This window comes from Macadamia integrifolia, unplaced genomic scaffold (assembly GCF_013358625.1).
Source record: "Macadamia integrifolia cultivar HAES 741 unplaced genomic scaffold, SCU_Mint_v3 scaffold3198, whole genome shotgun sequence".
NCBI lineage: Eukaryota > Viridiplantae > Streptophyta > Magnoliopsida > Proteales > Proteaceae > Macadamia > Macadamia integrifolia.
Window position 1 is genome coordinate 1,932 of NW_024869289.1, and position 13,820 is coordinate 15,751.

Here is a 13,820-nt window from a genome sequence, read left to right on the forward strand (position 1 = left end):
CTTCTAAATGGTCAACTTCCATTGATCCACATATGATCACTGATGAAAACATCTTCTTCTTAATCTTTATCGCTTGTTCAAAAAAAAATCTCATGTATCTTAATACTTGAAGCTTCTTGGGCCAAGTTATTAGCCGCTGAATTTTCCTTCCTTGGAATATATCTGACTGATATGTCTAAGAATCGATCAATCTGACTTCTGGCCTTCAGAAAATGATTGATCAATGACTCTCTAACACCAATATTCTTCAGCAAGTTGTTCAATTACAAACAAAGAATCTCCAATCATTTCAATTACAGAAACATTCATGCCTAAGAGAATTCCCAAGGTGATCAACAATGCCTCTATTCAGCTAGATTATTAAAACAATTAAAACACAATCGAAAATCCAAATGTGTTTCAATTCCTTTTGGGGATATTAAGACTTTCCCTGCTCCAGCCGACTATTCTGTCCCTGGCCCATCAAAAAATAAGTACCAAGATAGAAGTTAATAGTACTCTCTTAGCTTATATCAAATAGAGGTTGGTTGGCTAAGAAATTAGCCAGAGCTTGACCTTTCACACTTTCTAGGGTACATAATGTAAAGAAAGTTTGATCAAATCCATTAGCACATTTTCCGATTTTCCCTTGTAAAACGGGTTTATATATGCTTAATTACATCCATCTAGCATAGAACGTCTATGGCTACTATAATTATATAATATCATTGTTCTGTACAAGAGAAATACAATGATAAACAGAATTTCTCAATGTCCGTATATTTTATTCCCGCATCATTCAATTACTGGCTAAGATAATTGTCACACCCTATTGAAATTGGCCAAGGTATGTGGCACTGAACACCCATATCTAATTAGCCTAACCCTTTAGGATCACAGATGCAGTATCTTAATTTCACAAATGTCCACAAGACCACAACTAAAATATGAGTATGCTAATAAAATCTCATAAATATCACTGGTGATGTACTAAAGTGATAAATTACATTATACAAACTGCATGTGTGAAAAACACCACAGGCTACAATACTACTTTCTACACATCCATAAATATATACATCAAGAGGGAAGAACTAAATAATATTGAAGCGCATAAAATCTTGACATCTTGCCGACACAAGCTTCACAACCGTTGCTAAAGTCCAGTCCTGCCTTAGCTCCAATTCCCATCATGTGAAAATAGTATGCCACAAAGAATGTGGCCTCGACATCTGAAAGGGTAATGTGAGCATGGGTATACTCAGTGAGAGGTGGGGGCAGGCGAGGATACGCAAATGATAATGCAAGCATAAGCAGACAAATAATACAAGCACAAGCAAATAAATAATGAAAGCACAATCATATAAATAATGCAAGCACAAGCTGATAAGTAATGCAAGCTTAAGTAGATAAAGAATTCCATGCTTGCTCAGGCAACTAGAACAATTGAAAGAATGTATGCTCAACAAAACATATGGTGCTCATGATCCAATTTTATTATACACTACTTAGAAACAATTATTAAATCCAAGGTATTAGTGCTACTGCAACATAGCTTGTATCTCTGGTCCTAGAAAACCTATCAGTCACCTAGCAATACAAACTAGATTGCGGTTCAGGAGCCTGTAGGTCCCAAAAAACCCATCGGTCACCCGCACTGTGGAGCATGCAGCCACAGTCTCGAAAAATCCATCAATCACCCGTACTGCACCCCCCTGGGATTAGCCAATATCTGACCCCCTACTGACTAAGGGCGTAGCACCAAGTCTATCAATCCTAAACATGCATTCTACATGCATCCCATTATACATCAGTGGCCATCACTGTAATACCGACCTTTAAGCCCACGGTTAGTCACACCGTGCCTCAGACCGTCGATGTTACAATCATTATCACCTGTCACACAACACATATCCTCTGACTTCTAGGTGCATAGTACCGGAAATGCACCTCGGCTACATAGTGCCCTAGACTGTCAGAGTCACAATCATAACTATGCTACTGACCTCTGGGCCATATCGTGCCCCAGACCGTCAATATCATAGCCACAACTGTGAATCTCATCCATAGAACCACAATCACATACAAACTCATAGGCACCTGCGCGTGTTCCAATCTTACTTGACTTACCTTGCATATCTCAAGTTCATCAGTTCACCATCCATCATTAAGATATTCAGAATAGGAAAATAATGCACATCCACAACCAATTCATGCATGAACATACAAGACAAGTAAAAAGGAAAAACATAAGAAACACTCCAAAAAGAAAGGTCAGGGCACCCACTCACCTTGGTAGTCGGGTTTAACAAGTCACTTCTCTGAGTTGGGTAGATTCCCACACTAGAATTCAACTTCCCTATTCTATAACATACTTAGGTTATCAGGTATATAGCTAAATTCCTATCGTTAATCTAATTTAATTGGTTATTCTTATTCCATTTCCTTTTATTAATTTATGTTCAAGTAGAAATCCTATTCTATTTCATAACTTCCAAGATTGAAATCCATGAATAAACCATTAGTTATGGGCAATACTGTCCTTATTCCATGTCTTCAGTAGGTTTAATAGAGTTCAGGGTAGTGTAGTGGCCTTTCTAGCCTCTGAAAACTCAACTGGCTGGAGACCTTTGGAGCCGACAAGCCAGCCTGTGGTCTCCTGCTTGTTGGGTCAAAGCCTGTAGAATCCAATTCTGCCAAGTCCTTTATTGTTCCTACTGTGTTTAATTTAATATTTCTCTAGTTCCTGATATCCGAAGTCCATAGGGAAGGTGTATTTTCCAATTCTTTCTTCAATTGACCATTTAAACTAGATTTATGGAGTGTCATAAATTCTGTTTACATGGGTAAACTCCAATTTTCAGCAGAATTACGAAAGAGGAATGAAATAACTTAAAAATCACTCTTAAACTTTCAAATTTCTGTTCAAGGGTTTCAGAAATTTCATTAGTCTTTGCAATATAGCAATAGGGTGCTTTAATTACAACTATAAAGAAATTAGAAAGGAAAATACCATTCTCTAGGTTAGGGTTTTTATGAAATTCTGCCCATGCAACAGTTTCCCATTTGTATTTTAACCAAACCAGCAGGTACCTAGACCAATTCAGCCAATTAGGTCTTTATCCAAGTTAGGATTTATGAAATATTTAGGTCTTCTAATACTACAGACCATGCATGGTACATGAAGGCCTAATTACTCCCATTTGATAAAAGCCCCTTCTTCTTCTCATGTAAAATTTTCCTTTCTAACCCTATCATTGTAAGAGAACTGAACTACTACTATAATTAATTACTTCATTAGAGATGGGATACCAAGGTTTCGCTTACTAATTTGGTGTTCCACCTCCAATTCATCTTGCATGCATCAAAACTATAAAATCCCCTTTAAAATCTTACCTCAATCATGAAATAAAATTTCTGTTTTAAGGTTTTGGTAGAAATTTTGTCTACCAAGCCCTTTTTTAATTTTTTTGCTATGCTAACATTGATTCTAGTAGTAATTGAAGATTGCACATACCTGTGGCTACACTCGATCCAAGGTATGTTAATTCTATTCCTTAATTTCTCTTTCTTCTTCTTCCTCTTTCTCTTTTCTTCTTCTTCTTCTTCTGCTTTTTCTCCTCTTCTTCTTGCTGGATTTTTAAGATGGCATTCGGTCTCTTCTCTTTTCTCTTTTCTCCTCCTCTTTTCTTCCTTCTCTTCTTTTCTTCGTCTTCTTCGTCTCTCTTCTTCTTCTTTCTTCTTTCTTTTCTTCCTTCTTTTCTTTTCCGGTTTCATTCTGTTCTCAGTAGTAAAGAGAAAGGCTGAACCAATCTTCCCTCTATTTATATCCCCTCCGCCGACTTGACTATTAGTGAAAACCCTAAACCCTAAACCCTAAACCCTAAACCCTATATATATATATATATATATACTATAATAGGTTATTTTAAATCCTTTTTACATTTAGTCCCTACTATAATATTATTAAAATGTAAGAATAATGGGCATACAACAGGGAAATGTGTGGGGCCCACAACAGAAAGCCAGTTTCTAGGCATTCTATTACCCGAACAGGAAGGCAAGTTGGGCGGAGGCTCTCCCATCGATTTTCCCTTTATTAGTCCTCTGTTGTCTAGTCTTTTGGCCAAGTTTTTCCTACCTTATATAAGACCCTTTTTATCATTATGGGCCCTCCCATGTGTGAGGGTAGCGGCTGGAGATGATGAGATGTCTCTCTTCCCTTGGGGCGAAAAGGACTTGCATCCCATACTCTCTCCTCGCTTTCTCTTTCATGTGAGGGAGGGGTGTGCATCGTGTGTGCTTATCCTACGGGCCCCACACCATCATATCTCCACTTGGAGATACGTGGGGGCCTATTTCACAAGAGTGCAAAATTTGTCATTTGAGACGAGGGTTTGATGATGGTCCAATACGGGGATCGGGATCATACAAATGCGGGTTTGGAGTCGCCACCTAGGGTTATGGGCCTAGGACCCTAGGGTTGGCCCAATTCCTGAGAAAAGGGCCCAAAATTTGTTCTGGACCAGAGATTTAGGGTAAGTGTCAAGTTATAGAATTGGGAAGGTGTTAGGGACCCAATCTATCCGGTTCGACCGGTCTTCCTACTAGATGCTTAAGAACGAACATTTTCCACAATTATTACTATTCCATATGTATGGCTAATTTATCACACATATATACATTGACTGCATTTAAACTACTATGTACACTAAAACAAGGTCTATATAAAGTCCACATGATGACGATTTGGTTAAGAAATTGTACCTGAACTTAACCACTGTTTCGGGTCAAGAGGGGTAGGCCCCTGATTAATATTATCTCGGACTGTCTTTCGAATTCTCTTGGCCCAGGGGAAGATGGTATTAACCTCCAGCTTCCTTCCTAAAGAGATGTTGACTGTGATAGTATTTGGACAGGGAACTGGCTAGGAGTGGTTACTTTCGAATTTGGATTCGGACAGTGATTCGGCTAGGAAAGGCTACTTTTGGATTTGGATTCGGACAGAGCTTCGGCTAGGGAAGGCTATTTTTGGGCTTAGGATGAGGTGGCACTCCGACAGAGCTTTCGTTGGGGATAGGCTAGGGGAGGGCTAGGCTGAGGTGGCACTTCGACAGAGCTTCTACTGGAAATGGCTATTTCTTGAAAAGATTCTAGGGGCACTCAGACAGGGCTTCCGCTAGGAATGACTATTTTTGGAAAGGAATGGATTGATCCAAAAATGGACTGAAGATCCCCAAAGCCCCGAAGAACACTTTGAAGATCTGAACAGAACTCTGGATCTTGACAAAGATCCCTTCGTAGACCCGAAGAACCTCAAAGGGGGAGGGATTTTTGGGACAATGGGGAGGAGAGAGAATTTTTACCCAACAGACAAAAGAGGGTTTTTGGACTAAAGTGGGTGAAGAGGGCTATTATCCAATGGGTAAAAGGGGTTCTTGGACTAAAGGGGTGAAGAGGGATTTTATCCAATGGGTAAAAGGGGTTTTTTAGGAGAGAGAATTTTTAGCCAAAAAGTGGGTTTTTGGTTCCTCTTCACCCACTGGGCCAGTGGAATGGGTGGCCGGGTAGTGGCACTGGTGTGCAGCACATGGCACAAGGGGCAACATGGGTGTGCCGCATGTGACACACGGAGTAGCGCGCATATGGGCACTGGCAGTAGCATGTAGGGCTGGTCGGGCAGTAGGCAAGGGCTAGGCTATACCTGTGTATAGGCTGGGTAGCAGTAGGCACAGGCTGTAACAGGTAGGGGTGCAGCCTGCAGCCAACGATATTGTGAGTTATTCACAGTGCCGTGTGGGCTACAACCAGCGGGTGCGCTGGCAGCATCGAGTGGGGGCATGAGCTGGGTCATGCGGGGGCACGAGTTGGATCATGTGGGGGCATGCACAGGTCATGCGGGGACACACATATAAGCAGGGCTGGCTGGGTAGCAGGTATACGCTAGGCAGCAGCCAGTGCACAAGCTTATGGGTTGGCCTACTGGCCGATCATGGGAGATCCGACAGTCCGATTTTAACGTGCCATATATCGTCAAAATCATATTTTTGAGAACTATCCATCTGTATGGTCATCTTGAACAAATTCCTTCGTATATGAAAAGTCAAAATTGGACCCTCTTCTTTCCTGCATGGGTTTTTAGGGTTTTTAGGTAGGGGATGAATTTGGGGTATTTGGGTAGGTAGGGGATGAATTTTGGGGTATTTGGGTAGGTAGGGGATTTTTCTACGTTTCCAGCATACTTGCTAGTGTGCACGACATATGTACGGGAAAATGTGATTTTTTGGGGATGATTGCGGGAGATTTGACGGTCCAATTTTGACGTGCCATATATCATTAGAATCGTATTTCTAAGCACTATCTATCTATATGGTCATCTTGACCAGATTTCTTCAGATATAGAAAGTCAAAATTGGATCCTCTTCTTTCTCGCGGTTTCTAAGGTTTTCAGGTAGTGGAATGTTTTAGGGTTTTCTTAGTCCATCATCTCTCTTGATTGGAAGTCAGAAGTCATGTCCAAGATCCATATTTCATCATAGCAAGAGGAGAGTGATAAAATTGGATGTCTATAGTGGCAGAGGCATGTGCCAATGGCCAAAAGGCAAAGAAAAGAACGACCACATTTTGTCACCTAGAGCATGTACTACCGTCATCTTGTTCATTTATGATGGAGCTGAATAATGCAACAGATAATATCTCTCAACTTCTTTAGAGTTTTTGGACTTACCTGGGCTGTCGATTTTGGGAAAGGAATTCATTGCTCTTCCAATCCTATAAAAAATGTTAGTGCTTTGTTCTTTGACTTTTTCTTAGATGGGCTGCACATGCAGTTCAGGGAATTTGGTCTCTAGGTTGGTTTTTTCGAACCAATTTAGACTATCTTAGACCGATGGTTACAAGGGACGAATTCGCTGCTCTTCCAATCTTATAACATGTAAAAACATTTGATTCTTGGATTTTCCTTAGCTAGGCTTCATAAGTGCCAGTTCAGGGAATGTGGTCCCCAGGCTGGGTCTTTCGAACCAATCTGGACTATCTGGGACCGATGGTCTCAAGAGAGAAATTCGTTGCTCTTCCAATCTTGTAACAAGTAAAAACATTTGATTCTCGGATTTTCCTTGGCTGGGCTTCACATGTGCCAGTTCAAGGATTTGGTTTATGAGGTCGGGTCACTTGGAGCCGATACAAAGAGAAAGGGCCTCTTGGGGCTGGGTAAATGCAATTGGGCCACCTGGGGCCGTGTCAATGAAGTTGTTTCTTTTCTTGATTTTCCCTTGATTGCTTAATTTTTGGTTCTTTGATTTAGAACCCTACTTTTACTATTGATCTTGTTTTTTTCTTTTTACCCGTGATTTGGAATCTTACCTTTATCACTGATTTTGCTTTTACCCTTGATTTTGAATGTTGCCTTTATCATTGATTTTGCTATTACCATTGATCTTGCTTTTTGCTTTTACCCTTGATTTGGAATCTTGCCTTTGTCATTGATTTTTCTTTTACCATTGATCTTACTTTTTGCTTTTCTTCTTTCATTATTCTTCTTCTTGATCTGTTCCTATATTCCTTAGGATAGGAGGATTGCCGCCTTGAAGAGCCAAGTTAGTTCCTACAAGCAGGAAATTACACAGCGAGATGCACTGATTCAGGACATGACACAGAGACTGGAGCAGACTAGACTAGCATCCACGGGTTCTTGGGTTCTCCATGGGGATGATTAAAAGTATGGTTCAGATGATGACTTTTGACCCATAGGGATTTGTTCCTATATTTCCTGTAAACACAAACAGATGTATATTTTCCTTTTTCTTTTTCCCTCTCCCTTGTTTGTTCATCATTTTATTTTAGCATCTTATGAATGAAAACCTATCTTTGGTACAAAGAAATTCTTTTCTTTTTGTTGTTTTTTTTTTATTTGTAATATTTAGGCATAATCAATTCCATAACTCAAGTCATAATTAGAATAATCAAGATACATGAGCATCTAAATATTTCCTCATTCTATTACCAAGTGAATTACATGAAAAGGGGAACAATTTTCCTACCATAGACAAGATAGGCGAGTAACAAAGTGGGGAGATAACTCTTGAGGTGGGTGAAAGTTCACTAACTCCTTTGGGTCCGTCACCTCGAGCCTATATTGTTGGCCGATGTATGTAGGCAAATAAAAGGATGTGTCAGTCAATCCCATTAACCTGACATAATTGTAGTCAGGGGTCTTCATCAAAAAATCTTCTTGTGGCCTCCCTAGGCACCTCCATGCGATATCTTACACAGTCCTTTCCTACAGGTACTTCTTCCAATCAGTGATAAGGTTGAATTCCAGAACTTCCCTCTTGTCCTGGTAGCAAAGAGCTTCGAGTGGGCCTTCTTTTAATGGTTTGGTTAACTTCAGTTTCTCAAGGAACGAAATTTGAAAAATAGCAGGACTCCCTTGATAATGATCTAGTCCGAATCTGTGGCCATGGCTCATGTCATCAAATCCCTTGAAAGTTGTAGCAAGAACTGTAGGGTTGATGTCACCTCCTTTCTTTAACTATCTTACCACCTCAATTAGAACAGGCGGTGCACCACACCCTGAAGTTCGAAGAATATAGCGAGCTATCATGCAAAGTAGATAAGCATTTTTTGATCTCTATTGATGGATTCCTCCCATTGGTAGATATTAGATGAAGATCTGGGCCACTTTCAGAATGTCAATCTTCCCGTACCTAAAAAATTGCTTCACTTCCTCTTCTTTCCATCCGAAGAAGTCCTAAATTTTCTCTGAATAATCTTTCTTTGAAGATGGTTAGAACAACTTACCTTTGGGTGGGGATAGCATACAAACCCAGAATTCTACGAGAGTTGGGCAGATGTCTACTAATCCAAACTGAAATACATGTAGGTTGGCATCCCAATGCTAAGGCACCTACTGAATTAATTGGTGATGTAATTTCAAACACCCAATCTGGTCAAGAAATGACATTCATGGATTCCAACAATCTTGGTGTTGTCATATTTATGTCTAAGGTCCATTTCCTCAACGTCTCATCCAACGAGCACATGAATTTTTCTGAAATCAACACAAAAAAAAGAGATATGATGATTTATCAAAGCCTTACTCTTTAGCTAATGACTCAAACAAGCCTTTACCATTGTTGCATCAAGGTCTTCTTTTTCTTTTGTATACTGATCAAGGGTGGGGAATAAACTAGACTTGATAAACTAGTGCCAAGTGGAGATTTTCTTTTAGGGGATGGAATCCTGGATAAGAGTTCACAGACCAATGGGTGGATGACAGATACCTAATGGCCTTTTATACCAAATGGCAATTCTTGGGGGATAGAATCCTGAATGATAAGTGATAGACCAATGGGTGGATGGCAGATACCTAATGGCATTTTATGCCAAATGGCGATTCTCGGGGGACACAAACTATAATGATCTTTTAAGATGCGTTGGTTATTAATCGAGGAACCAATTTATTGCCTTTAGATGGTTGAGACCTCACTTGCACATGTCAAGTTGCCTACGTATCCCTCGAAAGGAATCAGGTCTAACATAGTTAAGGCTCTTCACCCTTCCATACATAATATTTCTTGAGTTGATCCATGTTGACCTATCTGGGTATTTCTTTGCCATTGTGGTCTATAAGTTTCAGAGCTTTTCCTAGTAAAATCTCTTTGATGGTGAATGGGCTGCTCCAGTTAGGCCTGAATTTTCCTCTTGGGTCATGAATTGGGGCTCTTTGTTCTTGAAGAACAAGTTCACCCTCCTCTATGTGGCGGGGCTTCACATTCTTATTAAAGGCCCTGGCCATTCTTAGTTGATACTTCTTCAGATATCTATGGCTTTCATGCACCTTTCATCGAGGAAATTGAGGTCATCATGTCCGACCATCACCCCCTCTCCTTCAGGTAGTTGATTATCAAAAAGTACACTTAAGGATGGTATCATGATTTCTACGGGTAGAACCACCTCAACCCCATATACCAAAGAGAAAGGGGTTGCCCCTGTCGAAGATCGTACAGAAGTCCAGTATGCCCATAAGGAAAGGGGTAACTTATTAGCCCAATCCTTGTGTGTTTTTGCCATTTTTTACAGGATGAATTTGATGTTCTTATTGGCTTCTTGCACTGCCCCATTGGTTTGCGGCTTGTAAGTGGTAGAGTGATGCCTTCTAATACCGAACTTTGTACGGATTTGGTCGGTCTTGCCCTAGAAATGGGATCCCTAATCTGATATTAATTCTTGAGGCACTCCATACTGGTTGATGATGTTTTCTTGAATGAATTTAGCCACCGTAGCAGATGTGAGGACCGAACATAATTGAGCTTCTACCCACTTGGTGAAATAATCAATGGCTACCAAAATAAACTTGTGACCATTGGAAGCTTTGGGGTTGACCTTTCCAATGATATCGATGCCTCCAAGTGGAGAATGGCTAGGGGGAATTGAGCGAATGCAACACTGTTGGTGGGATATGTATGATGTTGGTAAATATCTGACATTTATGGCATTTCTTGACAAAGTCCACACCATCCACTTCCATGGTGTTCCAGTAATATCCCATCCTGAGGATCTTCTTAGATAACATCTTGGCATTCATATGGGGTCCACAAAGACCTTGATAAATTTCCTCCATGATGGTTGTAGCTTGTTCCTCATCCACACACAACAACTGTATTCCATTATAGGATCTCTTATATAATAGATCCTCTTGAAGAATAAACTGGGTGGCATATCTTCTCAGAGACTTCTTTTCTCTATCAGTTGCTTCAACTGGATACTTCCTTTTCGTGATGAAATCCACTATGTGAGCGAACTAAGACTGACCATCCATAGTGAGAGAGTTCATCGAATTCTAATAAATGGGCCTGCTTCTTTGTTCCACCAAGAATGGCCAGGCTGGTTGGGCTAGCTCGCTGTCTTGGTTGGGATGGCTGGTTGGCTGGCTTGGTTGGCTAGGCTGGCTAGCTGGCTGGCTTGGCTAGCTAGGCTGGCTAGTTGGCTTGGCTAGTTGGGCTAGCTGGCTGGCTGGCTGGCTTGGCTGGCCAGTATGCGGGAAAAAAATGTGATTTTCTAGGAAAGATTACAGGAAATCCAATGATCCAATTTTTACATACCATATATCATCAGAATCATATTTCTAAGTGGAAAATGTTTTCGGATTTTTTTAATCAATCATCATCTCTGTTGATTAAAAGTCAAAAGTTACATCAAAGATCCACATTTCATTATAGCCGGAGGAGGGTGACAAAATTGGGTGTCTATAGAATGCCCCTCTTTGGCCGAGGCCTGTGCCAACGGCTAAAAGGCAAAGAAAAGAACGACCACATTTTGTCACCCGAAGCATGTATTGTCATCATCTTTCTCATTAATGACGGAGTTAAAAATTTGATCTGATAATATCTCTCAACTACTTTAGAGTTTTAGGACTTACCTGGGCTGTCGATTGTAGGAAAGGAATTTACTGCTCTTCCAATCCTTCAAAAGATGTTAGTATTTTGATCTTTGACTTTTCCTTAGCTAGGCTTCACATGTACCAGTTCATGGAATTTGGTCTCCAAGTTGGGTTTTTTGAACCAATCTGAACTTCACATGTGCCAGTTCAAGGAATTTGGTCTATGAGATCGGGTCACTTAGAGCTGATACAAAGAGATTGGGCCACCTGGGGCCGGGTAAATGCAATTGGGCCACCTGGGGCCAGGTCAATAAAATTGGGCCACTGGGGCCAGGTAAATGCAATTGGGCCACCTAGGTCCAAGTCAATGAAATTGGGCCACCTGGGGCTGGGTCAATGAAATTATTATTTTTCTTGATTTTTCCTTAATTCTTGATCTTTGGTTCTTTGATTTGGAATTTTTCTTTTTGCATTTGAATTGGAATTTGATTTGAATTCTTATGCTTGATTTAGAATCTTTATTTTATTTTATTTATTTTATTTTTTTTAGAAGAACAATTTTTTTTATATAAAATGGGTCCCCTCCCCTGTTTATTCTTCATTCTAAATTTTCTGAGTGAGTTTTGAGTTCTTGGAGCTCTCTGATTTTTCTTGAAGTTTTCCTTCTTGTTCATGGAGGTTTTCACCTTGCTTTTAAAGTTCTTGAAGATCTTCATCTTGTTCTTGAAGTCCTTGAAAATCTTTATCTTGTTCTTGAGAGAGGAGTGATTTGGAGAATTTGATATTATGTTGGGATTTTATGCAATTTGGGAAACTTTTTGGGGTTTCTTATAATTTTGAAACTTTCTAGGGTTTCTCACAATTTCAGAAACATTCTGGGGCTTCTCACAATTTTCATAATATATGGCCGAAAGAAGGAAGAGAAAGACTTTAGGGGATGTTCAGCTTGAGAGTTGCAACAATCCTTCCCACAGCGATGAGGGCCTGACCGACTAGTACTCCGAGTAGACCCTTCACAATAGTTAGAATCACATCGAATTATCTCCCCACCTTACTCACCTATCCCATCTGTGGTAGGAAAGTTGTTTCCCTCCCATGTAATTCACAGGGTAATAGAATGTGGAAGTATTTGGATTCTCATGTAATCTTGATTATTCTAATTATGACTTGAGTTATGGAATTGATTATGCCTAAGAATTGCATGCAAACAAAAAACAAAAAAAAAAGGAAAGTTTTTCTTTGTACCAAAGATAAGTTTTCATTATAAGTTGCTGAAATAAAATGATGAACAAATAAGGGGAGGGAAAAAGAAAAAAGAAAGAAAATATCCAAGTGTTTTTGTTAAATGCAGGAACAAATCCCTATAAGTCAAAATCCATCATCTGAGCCGTACTCTAAACCATCCTCATGGAGTGCCGGGGAATCCGCAGATGCTAGTCCAGCCTACTCCAGCCTCTGGTTAAGTCCTAAATCAGCACATTCTGCCATGCAATCTCTGGATCCTTGGCAACTATCACCTCGCATAAGCCATCGTGCATCCTCCTAATCCTAGCATAAACCTCTAGGGACACTTGAGAAAGAGCATATCAGCCAGAGGAAATCAAGAGTTAATTGGAGGATGATCAAATACTCACATAATCATAAGGAATAGGCAGCCCAAGGGAAGTGTTTGCATCTGTGTTCATCTCCAGAAGATGAGGGAGACTGGGGTTGGCTACATTAGGATAGTTCCAGGTAGGGAAGCCATGAAAGGGGACGTTAGCAACCCTGAGAGAGCCACCGGCACTGGTAGAGGGTCATGCTTGTGAAGGATCGGTAGCACTGGCATACGACTGAACAACAGAAGGATCTACCATCTCACTCTCCCCTGAAGAACATCAGTCAAGACCAAAACAAAAATGGATTTGAAGGAAATACTCAAGAAAGGGTAACATACCACTAGACCATCAGGACCAAGAGGGTGCATACTGTTTCCTCTTCCAGGAAGGCTCCGTAGTCCCTATCCTGATCCAAAAATGAGTCATCCCATACAACGCCAGCCAAACACTTCATCTCGTCTACTGAGATGATCTCTGGGTAGTGCATAGTGAGTGGGGGAAGATTGGGAGAAGGGCGTGGCTCAATATCCGACCACTGGGGTATTTCTCTCTCTCCCAATTACCAGGCATGACCCCACATTCCCCAAAAAAGGACTCGGTGCTTGGATAAGTGCTTAACTAAGGCTAATTCTTCAAGATCTAGAAATACGAGGTCATGGAATGGTCTCCAAGTAATCTACAAAACCAAGGAAAAGTAAGTATGGCAGAAGATGAAAGGAATATTAGTGTCAGACATGGCATACCTTGGTGAGATCATTCAAAAGAGAACGAGCGGTGGTCCTCGGATGATGGCGTCGAGCCCTGAGCACCATATTATCTGCCCACTTTGTGGCTACAGGGAAGAAGAATGCCTCAGAGTC

General features: G+C 40.6%; 1 long non-coding RNA gene across 1 annotated transcript; it reads right to left on the reverse strand.

The window, feature by feature from the left end:
- Positions 1-933: 933 nt before the first annotated feature.
- LOC122067896 lies at positions 934-3,783 on the reverse strand. The gene is made up of 2 exons (XR_006136907.1): positions 3,497-3,783; positions 934-1,211 (listed from the first exon to the last, which is right to left on the reverse strand). It is a non-coding gene; the product is annotated as an uncharacterized LOC122067896 (long non-coding RNA).
- Between the last annotated feature and the right edge of the window lie 10,037 nt (positions 3,784-13,820).